Source organism: Hemitrygon akajei, chromosome 2 (assembly GCF_048418815.1).
Source record: "Hemitrygon akajei chromosome 2, sHemAka1.3, whole genome shotgun sequence".
In the NCBI taxonomy this organism is placed as follows: domain Eukaryota; kingdom Metazoa; phylum Chordata; class Chondrichthyes; order Myliobatiformes; family Dasyatidae; genus Hemitrygon; species Hemitrygon akajei.
This window is the reverse complement of record NC_133125.1, coordinates 211,718,807-211,740,239: the sequence shown is the minus strand read 5'-3', so window position 1 is coordinate 211,740,239 and position 21,433 is coordinate 211,718,807.

Sequence of the window (21,433 nt, the reverse complement as noted above, 5' to 3'; positions counted from 1 at the left end):
ACAGGAAAAATCTGTGTTAGAATTCATCTCTGGTTCCTCTGACTCCATTGTCAAATACACTTCAGGAAAAACTTGTCCACCTGCCAAGTCATTACCTAACAATAAAGAAATACCCTTCACAGGTAAACTATGCTGTAATCCTACTTTAACAAATCCTATAATGAACCCTGACTTTAAATTTACTTTATGTAAATGTACAGGCATAAAATCACTCCCAACACCTCTTACATAATTTACCTCACCAGTATCAGACTCTTCATTAAACTTCAACACACTGTCTAACATCAGTGATTGAGAAGCTCCAGTATCCCTAAGGATTTTTATTGGCACCAGAGTAGATCCTTCTTTCAAGGATACAAACCCTTCAGTTATAAAATGTTCATATCCCTTTCTAACTTGGTCAGACTCTAACAAAGCCTCATTTGTGTTTATCAAACCCTGTAACTTTACAGGTGCTTCAGCATCTGGAACTGCTTCCTTCTCTTTCTTTTTCAATTTGAAACAGTTAGCTATTACATGGCCAGGCTTCTTACAATAGTTACAAATAAGACCAAACTGTCTTTCCTTCACAGGTTTTCCTTCCTCCTTACCTTTCTCATTAACTTCTGATTTAATTTCTGATTTACCTTGAGTCTCCATGTTATTTTTCCTCTTAAAAATTTTGCCCTGAGGAAATTTATTCTTATGGATTAAAACATACTCATCAGCTAATCTAGCACAGTCCTGCAATTTATCAGTATCCCTCTCATTTAAGTAGGTCCTTACTTCAACAGGAATGCTTCTTTTAAATTCCTCCATTAAAATCAGCTCTCTGAATGTATCATAGTCCCCATTCACATTTTTAGAAGAAACCCATCTCTCAAAACACACAGCTTTATCATAGGCAAATTCCACATAAGTTTTTTCCACAGACTTTTTCAAATTCCTGAATCTTTCTCTATAGGCTTCTGGGACTAATTCGTATGCTTTGAGAATATGCATTTTCACAATATCATAATCAAGTGCTTGCGCAGCAGTTAAAGCTGTGTAAACTTGTTGTGCTTTGCCTTTAATTACACTCTGTAACAACACTGACCATTTATCTTTCAGCCACTCTGACGTCCGAGCAATAGTTTCAAAATGTTGAAAATATCTTTCCACTTCTGTATCACTAAATGGAGGGACCAATTTAATTTCTTGACTAGCAACAAACGGCTTTTTAGAACCAGAAGACTGATTCACAGACCTTAATTCTGACATTGCATATTCAAATTCTCTCTTCTTCTGATCTGTCTCCAATTTACAACGCTCCAATTTCATTTGTTCGATTTGCAACTGCATCTCCAGATTACTTATTGGAAACGACTCTAAAATCGATTCATCAAAATCACCCGAATCCACGTAGTGTGACGTGATTTTTCTCTGTATTACAGCCTTTGATGTAGTCTTCAAAATACCTTTAAGTTGCAATCTACTAGCTATCTCAGACACCTCAATTTTTTTCACCTTCGCTAACAACTCCGCGGCTGGCGAAGTCAGAAACTCATCAATATCCATTGTTGCCGAATACCACTCACAAGCCAATCAAACAAAAGAATCGAGTACTCCCCGTTTCCAAAACACCGATTCAAAAGTTAGCAAGCATTTAAACTCAAATGATCCAATCCCGGACGCCCCCCATATTTAATGTTACGAATTCAGGCAACAATGAACAGATGAGTTAGGCAAGGGTTTTTTTTATAACAAATAACACTTTTATTAAACACTGAAAACAAACCCCCCCAAAAGTAAACAAATCCTAACGTAACCGGAAACAGCTGCTGTGCGGCAGCTTAAACAGTTCTTAAAGCGATGCAGCTCAAACAGTTCTTAAAGCGATGTTGCGAAAACAGTTCTTTAAAGCGATATTGCCAAAAAGTTCAGAAATGCTCACGGTCCATTTAAAAGGAGAGACTTTATAAGACGATTCAAATTCTCTTTCACGTCGCTTTGTTTCGATCCCCGGTGTCGAACTTTTCCCACAAAGAATTTACGAAACAAAACGGCTTAAAGGCACTGACCTTTCCTTTATCACACTGTCCTCAATCTCCTGCTATCCCGCAGAGATTAACACGAGAACAGTCAACGAAATCCTTCGAAAAAGGATCAAATAAGGTCGAACCTGTTTCACCGTAGAAAACAATTCTCCTCGATCTTTAACTGCTGAACTCCGATCTTCACTCTCCACTGGTTTCTCAAACTAGCAGTATTGTAAAGAAACTGCTGGCAATGACTTTTTAAACTTTAGGCATTAAATAAAACTTCATCTTTCAACTAAACTGCATCACCACATTAAATCACGCAGTGGCATGAAGTCAACTTGGCAAATCCAGCCACGAACTGCCCCTCCTCACAGGGTGGGGTCTTCCTTTTATAACCTGTAAAAAAAACCTGTCACATGACCTCTACTGGCGGGAAAATGACGTCACTCCACCATCACAAGACCATTACCTCAAGTCCAGTATAGCTTCAACCCCAGTCACGTGACAAGGGTATCACTGTCACGTGTCACGAGTACGTAACATATAGGTTAAGTGAGTGGGCAAGGGTCTGGTAGACAGAGTACAATGTTGGTAAATGTGAGGTCATCCACTTTGGAAGGAACAATGGAAGAGCAGATTATCATTTAAATGGTAAAAAATTGCAGCATGCTGCTCTGCAGAGAGACTTGGGACTGCCTGTGTAAGAATCACTGGAGGTTGGTTTACAGGTGCAGCAGGCTATTGAGAAGGCAAATGGAATGCTGACCTTCATCGCTGGAGGGATTGATTCTAGGAGCTGGGAGGTAATGCTGCAAATGTACAGGGTACTGCTGAGGCTGCACCTGGAGTACTGTGTGCAGTTCTGGTCTCCTTACTTGAGGAAGGATATACTAATAGGTGAGACTAGAACTCGGGGACATAGCCTCAAGATTCGGGGGAGTAGATTTAGGTGGAGATGAGGAGGAACTGCTTTTCCCAGAGAGTGGTGAATCTGTGGAATTCTCTGCCCAATGAAGCAGTGGATGCCACATCAGTAAATATATTTCATACAGGGTTGGATAGATTTTTGCATAGTAGGGAATTAAGGGTTATGGGGAAAAGGCAGGTAGGTGGAGAATCAGCCGTAATATTATGGAATGGTGGGGCAAGCTCGAACGGCCAGATGGCCTACTCCTGTACCTATTTCTTATGTTCTTACATTCTGACTGTGACTAACCAACATTTCCCAGCTACAATTTCCACTGGACTTACCCAGCGATGGTCAGTGTTGTTAAAGTTTCTCAGCAGTTTCACTGGGGAATCTTCCAGAAGAACTGGAATAAACCCACACAGGAACAATATTTTTACTAATATGATACTGTAATGCTTGTACCTTTATTTTATTGAACACTATACTGTTTTGGAGTATGTAATAAACTTTACTAATCTAATTATGGAAATCTTGACAATAATTTCACTTTTTTAATACAAGTTTGTTGGTTAGAAATGTTCCCTACATTTCTAAAGTGAGGTGGGGGCTCCGTGCTGAACCTGGTGCTGCTTTGCCCAGTAACTTGATCCCACCTTGTGTGGAGAGGCCAAGGACATTTTTTCTCAGGTTATTGGGAGTGGGGTTGGTGAACATTGGTGCTGAGGATAGTGGGGGAGGGGATGCTCAGAACTTCCCACCAATGACAGGACTATTCTGTCTCTCTCTCTCTCTCTCTCTCTCTTTCTCTCTCTCTCTCTCTCTCCTCTCTTTTCTCTCTTCTCTCTCCTCTCTCTTTCTCTCTCTCCCCTCCCCTCACCACCTCTCCCTTTCATCCCTCCCACTCCCCCTCACTGCCACCATCACTCCTCCCCCTCTCCCAGCTTCTCAGCCTCTTGACTCTTCTGCTGTTACTTCCTTCACGTCTGGCGTTCACCAGAAGTTCAAGGAAGCAAAACATCAGCACATCCTCAAGAATAATTGATGTACCAGTCTTGTAAATTGAGAAAGCAAAGTTTGGTTTGCATCCAGCAATATTTATGAGTCCAGGTCATCATTAGGCTGTATGCCAATTTGATGGCGTATAAATGATATGATCCTGCAAAGGAATGTTAAACAGGCTGTGAACAGAAATTCAGGAACATCTCGTACAAAGGCCCTTTACTGTAAAATGTGCAGTTTGGGTTCTGTGCGTCCGAAAGTTGACCTTCCATACAAATCTATTAGAGAACACTGTAGGTTTTCACAAATAAAAATAGTGAAGATGCCATTTTATGTTTAAGAAAAGCCATAACAACTCATTTATTATACTCCAAACCCTGAACACAAAGTGTGGTTAAAAAAAATACATAATTATATCAGACCAGGCTCTTAAAGTGCAACACCAACTCAATATCAGTGGTTGTGAATTATATATGTTTCCATTAATTACATTACACTATACAGCCTTCCCCCCTCCCCATAATTCACTAAAACCGGCATTGTGAACCTGTCCGGAGTTTGGACGAGCCTCCCAGCTCAGGTTCTGTGTTCCATGGGAGGAGGAACAGCAGGTGCCTCGGCTCCTCCAGAGGAGTGTCATGTGATGCAGGCCGTGCTAGTGGAATTCTTGGTGGGTCTGTTTAAGGCGATCTATGGAAGTACATTCAGGTTTACCCCTCTTCTCTATGATAAAAAGTGTCTTCTCCCCATTCAAAATGGGCCATCATAAAGGGGTCTAAGGGGATGCTGGTGTGCATCATGGCAGGCTAAAACAAATGAGGTGGAATGTAGGTCAACAGGAACCCAAGAGTGCTGTACACCATGATGGGAGGTAGGAATAGGTGGAAAGGAATTGAATTTACTGAGGAGGGTGGAACGCTTTGAATGGCCGACAAGGCAGTTGTGGTGTCAGGAATGAAATCTCCTGGGTCTCGTAACGGTGCCCTTATACCAACAGCCACGGGTAACAGCAGGCCCTATTTCAGAGCTGTTCTGAGCCCCGCAGATGATCATTCCCACCAGATAATATAGTATAGTATATTCACATACTATATTGTATATTACTAAACTATTACTATACTATAGTATAGTATAATACATAGTATAGAATATGGTATTAATGGTAAAACTCTTGGCAGTGTGGAGGATCAGAGGGATCTTGGGGTCCGAGTCCATAGGACACTCAAAGCTGCTGCGCAGGTTGACTCTGTGGTTTAGAAGGCATACAGTGCATTGGTCTTCATAAACCGTGGGATTGAGTTTAGGAGCCAAGAGGTGATGTTGCAGCTATATAGGACCCCGGTCAGACCCCACTTGGAGTACTGTGCTCAATTCTGGTTGCCTCACTTCAGGAAGGATGTGGAAACTATAGAAAGGGTGCAGAGGAGATTTACAAGGATGTTGTCTGGATTGGGGAACATGCCTTATGAGAATAGGTTGAGCAAAGTTGGCCTTTTCTCCTTGGAGCGGCAGAGGATGAGAGGTGACCCGATAAAGGTGTACAAGATGATAAGAGGCATTGATTGTGTGGATAGCCAGAGGCTTTTTCCCAGGGCTGAAATGGCTAACGTGAGAGGGCATTTTTTAAGGAGCTTGGAAGTAGGTACAGAGGAGATGTCGGGGTAATTTTTGTTACTCAGAAAGTGGTAAGTGCATGGAATAGGCTACTGGCGATGGTGCTGGAGGCGGATATGATAGGTACATGGAGCTTAGAAAAATAGAGGGCTATGGGTAACCCTAGGTAATTTCTAAAGTAGTTATATGTTCGGCACAGCTTTGTGGGCTGAAAGGCTTGTATTGCGCTATAGGTTTTCTATGTTTCCAAGCCAACATCCATCGGTCAGGGAGGCCCTGAGACCAGCTTTTAAGAAGAGCTGTGACAGCTCACTTAGGCTACTGGGGTGTGGGGATCCGCTGTGGTGAGAGGCACCATCTCTGCTAAATTCATCAGGAACTTGCAACTATCTAATTCTGCTATTTATCTCCAAGCAATCAGTCATAGAAGAAAACGTCACGCAAATACTTAGAGCAGCCTTTCTCAAACTTTTGGCCGTGGAGGCAACGTTGAAATAATTTTTAGTTCTCAGTGAACCCCTGCATAAAAATTATATCTACAACTCATGGTATGTTAGTGTAATCAGTAAGTTGTTGATATAATAAATCAAAATAATTGTCAATGCTCTTTTGAGCAGGGAATGAATGTTCAGCTGACCTTACTTGAAAATATAACAGATCATTAAGCTTAGCTTACCTTTCTTGAAATTAATCTTTCCTTGCATTTCATAAATTTTAAAATCCCATAAGGCAAACATAATAAAGTTCTCAATTTTTGGTCGAACTTGAGATAAGCACATCTTCAACTGAAATAAGAGTATTTCTATCCTTGCTTTTGTCTTGCTCACACATGTAAGAAGTTTAAAGCTGAAGCAAAATGTTTATTGCTTTCCGATGAATGGCAGGATACTCTTCTACAGAAATCCAGAACTTGTCCAGGGTCAGGTCAGTAAATCTAATCTTGAGTGCACGATCAGAGTTCAACTCACAAAGTTCATCCTCTTCTCTCAAAGTCAGGTTCAAAGGCTGAGCAGAAGATTCAAAGAAAGATTCCCTCAACCAGTCATACTCTTGTGTTGAAATGGAGAGAAATGACTGTTCTATTTTGTTCTGCAGTTCTTCCAGGTGGGTTTCAACAAAATTCGAGACTTTCTGATATCCTTCCTCACTCTCAAATCCAAACAGCAATGGAAACATTTCAAGATCTGCTTTTGCAACATGATTTTTCCAAAGATTCAGTTTCCTTTTAAATCCAAGAATCTTGTCACTTGAAATCAAAACATTTCCTTCAGGACATTGCAGACGTTCAACTGGTTCATTTGATGGAAAATGTCTGTTAAGTAGGTTAGTTTCTGCAGACATTCTTCATCTGCAGAGCACTCAGCAAAATCTGGCCTACTATTTTCTAGAAAGTACACCTGCAATTCGCCTTTCACTCAAACACCCTGTTGAAAACTCTTCCTCTGCTCAGCCACCAGATTTCTGTATGTAGCAGGAGATCAGTGTGCTCTTTGTCCAGGGTTTCACACAGTTCTTTAAACATTCTCCAGTGAACTGGTCTTAAAGCTACTAAGTGACGTGCTTCCTGAACTCTTTAAATGACTGTGACTTTATTTTCAAAAGCTTTAATCTTTTTTTCTTGAGATTCCAAATGGTTTTTTAAAATAATCAGCACAATTATGTGTCAAATGGCTGTGATTTGTAGTTAAGTGTCTTTTCAATGTTGCTGGAGCCATTGCTGCATTTGTAAGTTGTTTGCCACAGACTAGGCTCAATGGAATAGGTCAGCTTGGATCACCAGTCCATGTAAAACCCATTGATGAGCAGCTCTCATTGTATAAACGGACTTTTGTGTGTCCACTGTTGCACTACTGCAGTGAAATGACTCAGAAGATTGTAATTCCGCATCATTAACCTTATCAGAAATGACCATAGGCCTAGGCCAAGTATCCTCTTCCATCTCACACATCCTCTCAAAAATCACCACACTGCACCGACTTCAGAATGAAAATTTCCCTCAAGTTTCCACCACACCATTAGTTTGTTCGCTCCCAAAAATCAGTTGGCAGCACGTAAGCGGAAATCGGGGGAGGTAATTCGGGAGGGTGAGGCTGACATCACAGCCTGTTGGGCAGGTCCATTCAATGCTCGGAAGAAACACATCATGCTCCTCCCCTCCGTGAGCTCTCCAGATATTAACGGCCTCCCCATCTCACATCAAAAACTGAGATGGATTCTTCCAAATAAACACAGTCCTACTGCCCACTGCCGTACTGGACTGAGGTTGCTAATGGGGCTGCTCGGTCACTGCCCACCACGGTGGGTGCTAGCATCATGATCTCTCACGGATCCCCTAAGGACCTCCAATGGAACACTAGGGATCTGTGGAACCCTGGCTGAGAAACCCTGATTTATAGAAATGAGTTTGGAGCCACAGTTCCCAGCCCACCCCTTCAGCCTACAATTTGATCCAAACTGATCAAACTGTAACCGTCTGCAAGTGTTCTCTGGTTGAAGTACTTGGCTCAGGGTGATGAACTCCAAACACTTCAATACATTGGGGAGGGTTGACATGATATTCCAGGAGGCAGTCACACCCTTCAATTCCCATCACTGAATTGGTGAATGATCAGGGACAGGAAGATGTGACTGTAGAAGAGTGGGGTAGAGGATCTGGATCAGATGGCAAGCAGTGAGCATCGGGGTTTTATTTCTGTTTGGCATGAGCCAGGAGTGATGTTTTATTGGGGGTAGTGATGGAACTTCAGCTTTTTTGCAGTTTATATTAAAAAATAAATGATGACTGGACAATGTCAATATAAAGACGTTACTTCAACCCTCAAAAGTTGGACTTTAAGCACTTGGAATGCAATAAACTTTTCTCATCAATTTTCTTGTTTGTAATTTGGGCTTTTCTGTCCAGCTGCCGCCTGGCTGGATTTCACATAGAGATTTCCGTGCTGAGTTCCACCCACACCATTACCCACCCTCAGACCCAAACCATCCCTTTCTTCATGCCTGTTGGGTGGGTTGCGGTGGAGTAGCTGTGGGATGTTATTTTCTACCCCTGTGCTCTGTGGGATGCCAAAAGTATTTTGATGGTTAGAGGGGGTGGGGTAGAAGAGGGGCAGAACCAATATTCTTTAACATTGTTATTATAACCGCAGTAAATTGATATACAAACTTGTGTTAAAACCAGCTACACACTTACCCATTTCAATTTGATGGTTTGTAATCAATATCGTAATACTTGTTGAGATTCTTTTCATTTGAGTTCACAGTCCTGGTTGTGTTGTAGTTGAACTGTATATTGGGTAACAAGTTCCTTATCAATGTTCAATATGGGTTCCTTGTCTTATCAATTATTTCTCTCCAGGTGATTTTATCCTACTTACACCCGAGGAGCCTTTTGTAGCCATTGCAGGTGAAGATGTTGTACTGGAATGTGAGCTGTTCCCACCAACCTCTGCCAGCAACATGGCAGTGCAGTGGCTGAAATCCGGTCTCAGCTCACCCATCTACGTGTACAGACATGGACAAGATGACCCCCTCGCTCAACACCAGGATTACAGAGGAAGGACAGAACTGTTTAAAGATGAAATTACCAAAGGAAACATTTCCCTCAGAATAAAGAACGTAAGGCGAGATGATGAAGGGTAATATTCCTGTTCAGTTGAAGACAGAACTGACTTCAAACAATCTGCAGTTGAACTGCGTGTTCTCGGTGAGTATTATTGCCATTTGTACCAAGGTATAGTGGGAAGCTTTTGTTTTGCATGCCATCCTGATAGATCACTGTGTACACAAGTATATTGAGGTAGTAAAAAGAAAACAATGTGGAATATGGTGCTGTTGTTGCAGAGAAATTACAGTGCAAGTAATTACACAATTACACAATAATGTGTGATGGCTGCATTGAGTTAGACCGGGGGTACGTGTTCATATTTTAGAGCGTGAGAGGTCTATTCAGGAGTTTGATAACCATGTCATAGAAACTGTCCTCGAGTCTGGTGGTTCGTTCTCTCGGGGCTTTGTATCTCCTACTCAATGGGAAAGGGTAAAAGAGAGAATTACCAGAGTGGGTTGGATCTGTGATTATATCAGCCACTTTCCCAAGCCAGTGGGAAGTGTGGAGAGATTCTGGTTTGCATGAAGGACCAGGCTTTGTTCACAACTCTTCAGTTTCTTCTCAAACCTTAGTCACAGAGTCATAGAAAAGTCCAACACAGAAACAGGCCCTTTGGCCCATGTAGTCCATGCTGGACCATTTAAATTGCCTACCCCCATCGACTTGCACTGGGACCATTGCCCTCCACACTCCTGCCAACCATGTACAGTCCTTAACCAAATTTCTCTTAAACATTGAAGTCGACCTTGCATGCTCTGCTTGTGTTGGCAGCTTGTTCCACACTCTTACAAACCTTCGAATGAAGAATTTTCCCCTCATAAGCCCATTAAACTTTTCACCTTTCACCCATAACCCATGCCTCCCAGTAGGTCATTCCTCCAACACCACTCAGAGTGGTGTACTAGTTATTGAGGGGAATGGCCACAGGGTTACTCTGCACTGTCTGTCTACTCCCTTTCCCTCTCCTGACAGTCACCTCACTACCTGCCTCCTGGAACTTTGAGCAGCCTCCATCACAGAGATCGAAGCCTGAGAAGGGGTGGTTCACTCTGGTTCACCAATTGAGTAGAAAAGACAGCAACTTGTGACAGATTGGAGCTTTGAGCAGCACAGTGCCCAATCAGTGGGATTGATTGACAGAAAGAAACTAAAGTAAGGCAGCGGAAAGTGGAGCAGCCATTGTTGGAATGACCGTCGGTGGAGTGGACGGAGATAAGAACATAAGAACAGAAGAAACAGGAACAGAAGTAGGCCATCCGGCCCATCGAGCCTGCTCCAACATTCAACAAGATCACGGCTGATCTGTCCGTAACTCAGCTCCATCTACCTGCCTTTTCCCCATTACCCTTAATTCCCCTACTATGTAAAAATCTATCCAACTGTATCTTAAGTATATTTAGTGAAGAAGCCTCAACTGCTTCCCTGGACAGAGAATTGCACAGATTCACCACTCTCTGGGAAAAACGGTTTCTCCTCATTTCCATCCTAAATCTTCTCCCCTGAATCTTGAGGCAATGTCCCCCAGTTCCAGACTCATCTACCAATGGAAACAACTTTCGTACTTCTATCTTATCCATCCCTTCCAAAATTTTGTATGTTTCTATAAGATCCCTTCTCATTCTTCTGAATTCCAGAGAGATTAGTCCCAGGTGGCTCAATCTCTCCCCATAGGTTAACCCCTTCATCTCTGGAATCAACCTGGTGAACCTCCTCGAGCCTCCTCCAACGCCAGTATATTCTTCCTCAAGTATGGAGACCAGAACTGCACACAGTACTCCAGGTGCGGTTTCACCAGTACCCTGTATAGTTGCAGCAAGACCTTACTGCTCTTGAATTCAATCCCTCTAGCAATGAAGGCCAACATCCCGTTTGCCTTCTTGATAACCTGTTGCATCCTCAAGCCAACTTTTTGTGATTCATGCACAAGCACCCCAAATCCTTCTATACCACAGCAGGCTGCAATCTTTCACTATTTAATAATAATCTGCTCTTCTATTATTTCTTCCAAAGTGGATGAACTCACATTTAACAAGCAACACACACAAAATGCTGGTGGAACACAGCAGGCTAGGCAGCATCTATAAGGAGAAGCACTGTCGACGTTTCGGGCCGAGACCCTTCGTCAGGACGACAATGCTTCTCCTTATAGATGCTGCCTGGCCTGCTGTGTTCCACCAGCATTTTGTGTGTGCTGTTTGATTTTCCAGCATCTGCAGATTTCCTCGTGTTTTCACATTTAACAACGTTGTATTCCATCTGCCAGACCTTGGCCCACTCACTTAACCCATCTATACCGCTCTGCAGACTCTCCACATCCTCTGTACAATTTGCTTTTCCACTCAGTTGAGTGTCATCAGCAAATTTTGCTACACTACACACAGTTCCCTCTTCCAAATCATCAATATAAATGGTAAACAGCTGCAGGCCCAGCTCTGACCCCTGCAGCACCCCACTCACCACCAACTGCCAACCGGAGAAACACCCATTTATACCAACTCACTGCCTTCTATTGGTCAACCTTCTATTGGTTGACCAATCCACTATCCATGCCAATACACTTCCTCTGACTCTACGTATCTGTATCTTATTTATCAGTCTCTTGTGCAGCACCTTATCAAACGCCTTCTGGAAATCCAAGTATACGACATCCACCTGTTTCCCTCTATCCACTGCACTCATTATGGCCTCAAAGAACTCCAGTAATTTTGTCAAACAGGACCTGGACTTTCTGAATCCATGCTGTGTCTGTCTAATGGAACCACTCCTTTCTAAATGTTTTGCTTTTTATTCCTTAATGACAGCTTTACGAATCTTCCTGACTGGAGATGTTAAGCTAATTGGCCTATAGTTGCCCATCTTTTGCCTACATCCTTTTTTAAAAAGTGGTATGACACTAATTAGGGAGAGTATCACAGTTGCAGAGAGGGAGGGTGTCATGGAGGGATTGTCTACTGAGTCAGTGAGGGGGGAGGTTTGAAACAAGAAGGGAGCAATCCCTCTATTTGGAGCATTCTATAGACCCTCAAAAAGCAACAAAGACACTGGGAGCAGATCGGGAGACAGATTTTTAAACAGTTGAAATGTAACAGGGTTGTTGTCATGGGAACTTTAATTGCTTAACATTGATTGACCTAGTGCAAGAGGATTAGATGGGTGAATTTGTTAGATGTGTCCAGGAAGTTTTAGTGCACTGTCTGTGAACAGGCTGACTAGAGACACTCGCTGAGGAGGGAGCTCAGGGAATTTGGTTGATTCTTGAGCTGAAGGGATTGTCTTCTGAGGAAAGATTGATCAGGTTGGGCCATGGTCCCTGGAAAATGAGAATAATTGGCAGTGAAACAAGACTCTGAGGTAAGGACCAAATCACAAGCAAGAGAAAATCTGCAGATACTGGAAATCCAAGCAACAGACACAAAGTGCTGGAGGAGAGCAGGCCAGGCAGCATCTATGGGAAAAAGTACAGTCAACGTTTCAGGTGAGGCTGTACTGAGAATGTTGTGCAGAACTTTGTTCTTGTTACCTAAAACAAGATATACTCACAGTGTAGTCTGTCCAAAGGTTTGGTAGGCTTACCAGATTAATAACTGTGAGAGTTATCACAGCATGAGAGATCAGATAGTTTAGTTACTTTTCCCCTTGCAATTTAGAAAAGAAAGATTGACTTATGTACATATTCAAGTAACATCCTAATTGTGCAGAGGTTGCCATTAAATAACAGTACAGCACAGAACAGGCTCCTTGGACAACAATATCAGTGTCAACCAAAATGCCTAATACAACCAATCCCATGTAATTGCCTGTGATTCATATTCCCCATTCCTTGCTTGTTCTTTTTCCTGTCTGAATATATTTTAGATATTTTATTTGTACACACTCCTCTCAGTTACCTTGTGACACACTCCAGACAATTTCCTCCTTCACCCTAATCCCATGTCCTCTAGTACTTGAGATTTCCACCTGGGAGGAGAAAGCTCTGACTAGCTAGCCAATGTATGCCTGTCATATTTAAAATACTGTACTTCAATCAGGATTCCCGTTGGCCACCAACACTCCAGAGTAAACAATCTCTTTGTCCGACTTTGTGCTGCAGTTGAGACTCTGAGACAACATTCTGTTAAACCATTTCTGCCCTCTTTCCTCTACTGCCCCCACATACCTTCTGTAATGGGGCAAACAGAATATTCCAACTGTGGCCTAACTGAAGTTTTGTGCTGCTGCAACATGACTTCCCGACTTTTCTGCTCGACGTCCCAACAGGTGAAGGCAACGGTGCTGTAAGCCACCTTTACCACCCTATTTACCTGTGTTGCCACTTGCAGGGTGCGGTGAACTTGCACCATAAGATTGCTCTGCACATCAATGCTTTTGAAATCATGAAATACTACAGATAAGGAATGAGTTTTTTGGCTCTCAGTATCTAAGCCAAATTAAGTTAATCTTTCCCACTTGTACATGATCCACATCCCTTCATTCCCTGCACATTCTTATGTCTATCTGCAAGTTGCTTGGATGTCACTGTCATAACTGCTTCCAACACTATCCCTATCAGCCTCTTTCAGGCACATAGAGCTCTCTGTTTAAATAAAAACAATGTCCTGCATATCCCTTTAAACTTTTTCCTCTCACCATCTGATGTTTCTACTGAGAGAACAATATTCTGACTGCCTTCCTTATCTATGCCTCTCAGAACTTTTTGCGCTTCTGACAGGTACCCCTCCTGCCAACGATACTCCTATGAAAGCAATCCAAGTTTGTCCAAACTCTCCTTGTAGCTAATACCCTCTAATCCAAGCAGCGTCCTGGTACACCTCTTCCACACCCTCTCCAAAAACATCATCTCCTCCCTGTAATGGAACAGGCAGAATTGCACATAAGGTTCCAAGTACTGTTGAGATAAAGTTTTCTTGACCTTCTTTTTCTTCTTCTGATTTTTAATGGCGGTTGGCAGTCCAAGTTAAAGGTGCATTCCCACACCAACTGGACTGGAGAGTGGAATAGAAAGTTGGGAAATAAAACCCCTTAGTTCTTTCTCAAATGAAAACTAAATTATCCCAAAGAGCACTATTGCTTCTAAATAATGAAAGACAATATTGTGAATTAAATTCGTCACTTCTATAACTTAGTAAAGTTTTCAAATGAGAACTATCAATCCCCAAAACTAGTAGTGCAGCCTGCATTTGCTTTCTTTCAACCTTATGTTTCACATTGTATCGTGCACCATTTTTGAAATCACTTATGTTTATTATTTCGATTCATAATTCAAGTCAATTAAAATGTTGCCTACAATATAAGCTGGAAAGTTTCCTATCTTGTCCAGGCATGCTTGGACATGCTTAGGCGAAGTGGCTGCTGCATGGCAGGACAGGTTTTAGGAATAATTATTGGGTTCAGGACTGTAAGGATGGAATTTACTATCACCAGACACAAAAATTTCTATGAAGGATTTTGATATTTGAGACAGATGCTTCCCAGAATAACTGATGCCATGATTAAGGTAAGCATTTTTGTTGGTCCACAAATCAAACAGGTCATCAATGACAGGCAATTTGAAGAATTCCCAGTGGGACCGGAGAAAATCATATGGAAGGCATTCAAGGAAGTTATTGAAATTTTTCTCGGCATCTACAGAGCACCAAACTGCATGCAGCTGGTTGAAAGCATGCTTCAAGCATATAAAACCATGAAGTGCAACATGTCACTAAAGATTCATTTTCTCTATTGCCATTTAGTCTTCTTCCCTGCAAATCTTGGTGCTGTTAGTGACGAGCATGGTGAAAGGTTTCTCCAGGACATTGCGGTCATGGAGAAAAGATACCAGGGCATCTGGAATCCATCAATGCTGGCGAATTATTGTTGGACACTTAAGCGAGAGGCCTCAGACACTGAGTACAGATGAAAATCATTAACAAAATGTTTTTAATTTAATTGAACTATTGCAAAGCATCAGCACCATTATGCAATTAAACACATTATATTCAATAAAAGTTAATTTGTTGTTTCTCCAAATTCCTACATGATACAAGTTGTCTGAAATTATATTTGTGTTCATCTTCAAGCAGTCTATCATAAACAAAAAATATTCTGAGGAAGCAACACTTTTGAAAAAAATTTGTTGTCCAGATCCTGATTCTAATTTTCACTGAAAAAAGAATTCTAGTCCAAGTTCACATTCGAAACACAGAAAACTTGGGAAACACTCTCCAGGCACAGTGGCAGGCCTTTCCCTCTCTGGCAGCGAGCGATCCAGAGACAGGCAGTCAGCGCTCACCCTCCACATTCACCTCTATCTGAATCATCGGGATCAACCCACCATGAGAGACCATTCAGTTTCCTTCCCATGTAGTCGACATCCACTACTCCACTGTTATAAATCACCTTCTTCACCTCCTCAAAAACCTCAATCAAATTTGCAAGACATCCAAATGCAAGCAAATCCAATCCCAGAGAATACTCTCCAATAGCTTTTCTATCACTGATGTAAAACCCATGGGCTATCACTCCTAGATTATTCCTATTTTCCCTTCTTGAACATTCACTATCTCCAATTCTCCAGGACTTCATTTATGGCCAGTTTTCCACCATTACCCCCTAACTTCAGTGGGCAAGACAGAGCAAAAAGTTTTGTCAAAATCCCAGAAAACCCCAGAAATTTCCTCTCTTGCTTCTCTCAGTTACTGGTGGTGATGAATCAACATACGGAGGGAAATTGAAAATCTGGCTGAGTGGTGTCATAGCAACAACCTCTATACAACCTCTCAATGTCAGCAAGACCAAGGACTAATTGTAGACTTCAGAAGAGGGAAAACAGAGGTCCATGAGCCAGTCCTCATTGGTGTATCGAGGTGAGAGGGTTAGCAACTTTAGATTCCGGAGTGTTACTATTCTGGAGGACATGTCCTGGACCCAGCAAGTAAATGTATTTGTGAAGAAAGCATGGCAGTGCCTTTACTTCTTTAGGAGCCTGCTGAGATTCAGCGTGACAGCAGAAATTTTGACAAAAGTCTATGGTTGTGTAGCAGAAAGTGTATTGACTGGCAGCAACATGGCCTGATGTGATGTGGGAACACAAATGCCTTTGAACAGAAAGTGGATTTGGCCCAGTATATCATGGGTAAAGCCCTCCCAATCATTGATCACATCTACATGAAGTACTGTCTTAGAACAGCAGCATCCATCATCAGAGATCCTCACCACCCAGGCCATGCTCTTTTCTCACTGCTGCAGTCAGATAGAAGGTACAGAGCCTCAAGACTCACACCACCATGTTCAAGAACAGTTATGAGCCCTCAACCATCAGACTCTTGAACAAAAGGGGATAACTACACTCACCTGCCCATCCATTGAGGTTCCCACAACCAATGATCTCTTCTTAAAGAGTCATTTTCTTGTTATTTATTGCTATTTATACATTTTTGCATTTGCACAGTTTGCTGTCTTCTGCACTATACTTGATCTTTCATTGATCGTGTTACAGTTACTATTCTGTAGGTTTGCTGAGTATGTCTGAAGGAAAGTGAATCTTGGGGCTGATATTGTCATGGTCCGGTCCATGAAGTCTGTGTTCCAGTTCACAGTCCGGTTTGTGATACTCCGGACTCCGGGTCTTCTGGCTGTCTGTTGTTTCAGCTGGGCTTAATCACAGGCACCTGATTCTCATATTAGGGCTGGAATGTAAGTGGCCCTGGGTTCAAGTGTGGTGGCTGGTTCATCTTGTCGGTATCCTGTCCTCGCCTCTGTGGGGTAAGTCAGGCCGTTCTTGCCGTTACCCTACGGTGGGATCTGTCCCTTCCTGTCATTGCCTCTGTTGGGTAAGTCAGGCTGTCTTTGCTGTTGCCCTGAGGCTGGACTGTTCCCTTCCTTCCCTCTGAAGCTCTGTCTGCAACCTACGCATGTAGCCCTGCCGGCTACCCACGCCTGAAGCCCTGCTGGCAACCTCGCCTGTATCACCATCAAGTTCAGCTGCCAGAGTGAGACTGGAGCTTTGCCATGCCAACAGAAGGAACTATCTATCGTTGAGCTTGGAACTGTCTTTTTGTGTCCCTGTGTTTAGTGTACATGTATGAGTCCCGGCCCTCTGTCCTGTCCCAAGGAGGGGTCCTGACTCTATGTAAAGCCCCGGCCCTATATACTGTTCCCAAGGAGGGGTCCCAGCTCTGTGTTTTGTGTTCGTGTGCTCCAGTCCAAGGCTCAGTGTTCCTGTGCTCAAGTCCAAGGCTCTGTGGAGGTTCCATTCCATGTCCAAGACTCCGACGAGGTTCCAGTCCATGTCCAAGGCTCCGAGGAGGTTCCAGTCCATGTCCAAGGCTCCGAGGAGGTTCCAGTCCATGTCCAAGACTCCGAGGAGGTTCCAGTCCATGTCCAAGACTCCGAGGAGGTTCCAGTCCATGTCCAAGGCTCCGACGAGGTTCCATTCCATGTCCAAGGCTCCGACGAGGTTCCATTCCATGTCCAAGGCTCCGACGAGGTTCCAATCCATGTCCAAGGCTCCGACGAGGTTCCAGTCCATGTCCAAGGCTCCGACGAGGTTCCAGTCCGTGTCCAAGGCTCTGTGGAGGTTCCAGTCCATGTCCAAGGCTCCGAGGAGGTTCCAGTCCATGTCCAAGGCTCCGACGAGGTTCCAGTCCATGTCCAAGGCTCCGACGAGGTTCCATTCCATGTCCAAGGCTCCGACGAGGTTCCAGTCCATGTCCAAGGCTCCGACGAGGTTCCAGTCCATGTCCAAGGCTCCGACGAGGTTCCATTCCATGTCCAAGGCTCCGAGGTGGTTCCAGTCCATGTCCAAGGCTCCGACGAGGTTCCAGTCCGTGTCCAAGGCTCCGACGAGGTTCCAGTCCGTGTCCAAGGCTCCGACGAGGTTCCAGTCCGTGTCCAAGGCTCCGACGAGGTTCCAGTCCATGTCCAAGGCTCCAACGAGGTTCCAGTCCATGTCCAAGACTCCGACGAGGTTCCAGTCTGTGTCCAAGTTGTCGCCTAGGCCCTGAGTCCTGGTCTCGTCCAGGGCTAGTGTTTGTGTCCAGCTACACATCTCCCCGCTTCTGCTTTGCTGTCCCTCGATCTAGGCTCTGCGTTCCTGCTCTCCCTCGATCAAGAACAAGTCTGAGCTTCATGTCCTCACGCAGCCCTGGAGTCCCACGTCCTGCCCCTACATCCAGTCCTGTTGCCTTGCCACGTCCAGTCCTCGCCTGGATCCGGAGTCCGAGCCCGAGTCAAGACACAGGTTCAGGATCACTGTCCAGTCACTGGCTTGGAGTCCTTTTCCACGTTCCCAGTTCCTTGTCCAATTTTCTCAACATAAATCAGTGATAATAAACCTGATTCTGATTCTAATTCTTGACCCACACTGGGAAATCCTGTCTTACATCATTACAGCTCCTTGTGTGGGTCAGGTCTAATCACACACGACTGTAATTCTATCCCGTTGCCTTCTCATTCGTAATCTTGACTTCCTTTGAAACTATAAAAGCCACTCTTTGACAGCCAGTTTCAACTCAGCTGCTAACCAGGTTTCTTTTCAAAGCCTTTTCCTGTTGTACTCCAGGATGATCACTCTGCTTGCCTGGCCGACTTTGTCTCCCCTGGGACACGTCACTTGACGATCATCTCAGCGGGGAATCTCGGGGACGACCACATTGACAAGAATCTGAAGTCACGTCCAGTCCAGAGGGGGTACGGAAGGCTGATGTCCTCCCCTCAGTATCAGTCGTGAATTTAAAGTTAACAATTCGCTTTGCTTATCACACGTACATCGAAACACACAGTGAAATGGGTTGTTGTGCATGAATGGCCAACACAGTCTGAGGATTGTCCTGGACACTGGCCACAAATGCTGACACACTTCTGGTACCAACGTAGCATGCCCGAAACTTACTAATCCCAACCTATACATCTTCGGAATGGGGGAGGAAACCGGAGCATCCGGAGGAAAATCACACAGTCACAGGAAGAAACTGCAAACTTAAAGACAGCAGCAGGAAGCAATCTTGCAGTAAAGGAGCCATTAGGAGGTAGTGATCATAATATGATAAGTTTTTATCTGCAATTTGAGAAGGATAAGGGCAGCTCGGAGGTGTCAGAGTTGCAGTTGAACAGGGGAAACTATGGAGCCATGAGGGAGGAGCTGGCTAAAGTTGACTGGACGGATAGCCTAGCAGAAAAGACAGTGGAACAGCAATGGCAGGTATTCTTGGGAATAATGCACAAGGTGCAAAATCAGTTCATCCCCCAGAGAAGGAAGGATTCAAAGGGGGGAAAGGGGCCCCAGTGGTTGACAAAGGAAGTCAGAGATTGCATAGCATTAAAAAAAAAGGAAGTATGACAGAGCTAAGGTGAGTGGGAAGACAGATGATTGGGAAGTTTTTAAGGAACAACAGAACTTAACTAAAAAGGCAATACGGGGAGAAAAAATGAGGTACAAACGCAAGCTAGCCAGGAATATAAAGGAGGATAGCAAAAGCTTTTTTAGGTATGTGAAGAGAAAGAAGATAGTTAGGAACAATTTTGGGCCCTTGCAGAATGAATTGGGTGAAATTGTTATGGGAAACAGAGAAATGGCAGAAGAATTTAATAAGTACTTTAGATCTGTCTTCACTAAGGAAGACACAAGCAATCTCCCAGATGTATGGATGGGCCAAGGACATAGGGTAACAGAGGAAATGAAACAGATTGACATTAGGAAGGAAACGGTGATGAGTAGACTGATGGGACTGAAGGCTGACAAATCCCCAGGTCCAGATGGTCTGCATCCTTGGGTACTAAAGGAGGTGGCTCTGGAAATTGCGGATGCATTGGACCCCCCCTTTGTTTAAAAAAAAATCCCCAAGTATATTTACAGGTTAAGTCTATCAGGTGGTCGAATCGTTCGCTGCGATCTACGTAGCTCCGGCTGCAATTGCACAGGAGCCGGAGGTGGTGATGGCACAGGTGCCGGAGGTGGTGATGGCACAGGTGCCGGAGGTGGTGTTAGCACCGGAGGCGGAGAGTGGGTTGGTTCTGTCCCAACAGGAGGTGTCAGGGATCCCTCGCGTGTGAGCGAGGTCCCTGGAATAGACGCGTATGAGATGCCCGGTACATGAGCGTCGTGAGGAGTCTGGGTGTGGCACGGTGCGTGTGGTGTCACCTCGGGTACAGGGTGCATAGTTACCGTGGAATGCTCGGGGTAGTGGTCTGCTGCTCCGGCGGGCGCCAGGTCGCGGACAGAGACCGTGTCCTCCCGCCCATCAGGCAAGACCACGTAGGCATACTGGGGATTAGCATGCAGGAGGTGAACCCTCTCGACCAGCGGTGAGTACTTATTACTCCTTGCATGTTTACGTAGCAGCACTGGCCCCGGGGACGTCAGCCAAACTGGTAGGGTGGTCCCACTGACAGACTTCCTGGGAAAAGAGAATAGGCGTTCGTGAGGGGTGGCATTAGTGGACGTACACAACAGGGAGCGGATAGAGTGGAGTGCCTCAGGGAGGACCTCCTGCCATCGGGAGACCGGCAACCCTTTTGACTTAAGGGCTAAAAGTGTGGCCTTCCACACTGTGGCATTCTCCCTCTCCACCTGGCCATTCCCCCGGGGATTATAACTCGTGGTGCGACTAGTAGCAATGCCCCTAGCTAGCAGGAACCGGCGCAACTCGTCACTCATAAAGGAGGACCCTCTATCACTGTGGACATAGCAGGGATATCCGAACAGAGTGAAGAGCTGGCGCAGGGCTTTTATGACCGACGTGGTAGTAGTGTCGGGGCAGGGAACGGCAAAGGGGAATCGCGAGTACTCGTCAATAATACTGAGAAAATAGACATTGCGGTCGGTGGAGGGAAGGGGGCCCTTAAAGTCAACACTCAGTCGCTCAAAAGGGCGGGTGGCCTTGACAAGCTGCGCAGTGTCAGGACGGTAGAAGTGCGGTTTGCACTCAGCGCAGATCTGGCAGTCCCTGGTCATCGTCCTGATGTCCTCCAGGGAGTACGGCAGGTTCCAGGCTTTAATGAAATGGTAAAATCGGGTGACCCCCGGGTGGCAAAGTTGGGCATGAAGGGCATACAGCTGGTCGAGCTGGGCACTAGCACACGTTCCCCGGGATAGGGCATCAGAGGGTTCATTGAGCCTGCCAGGCCGGTACAGGATATCATAATTGTAGGTGGAGAGTTCTATTCTCCATCGCAAAATTTTATCATTTTTGATTTTGCCCCGCTGTTGGTTGCTGAACATGAACGCAACCGAGCGCTGGTCGGTCAGCAAGGTGAACCTGTTGCCGGCGAGATAGTGCCTCCAGTGCCTAATAGCTTCCACTATGGCCTGGGCTTCTTTCTCCACCG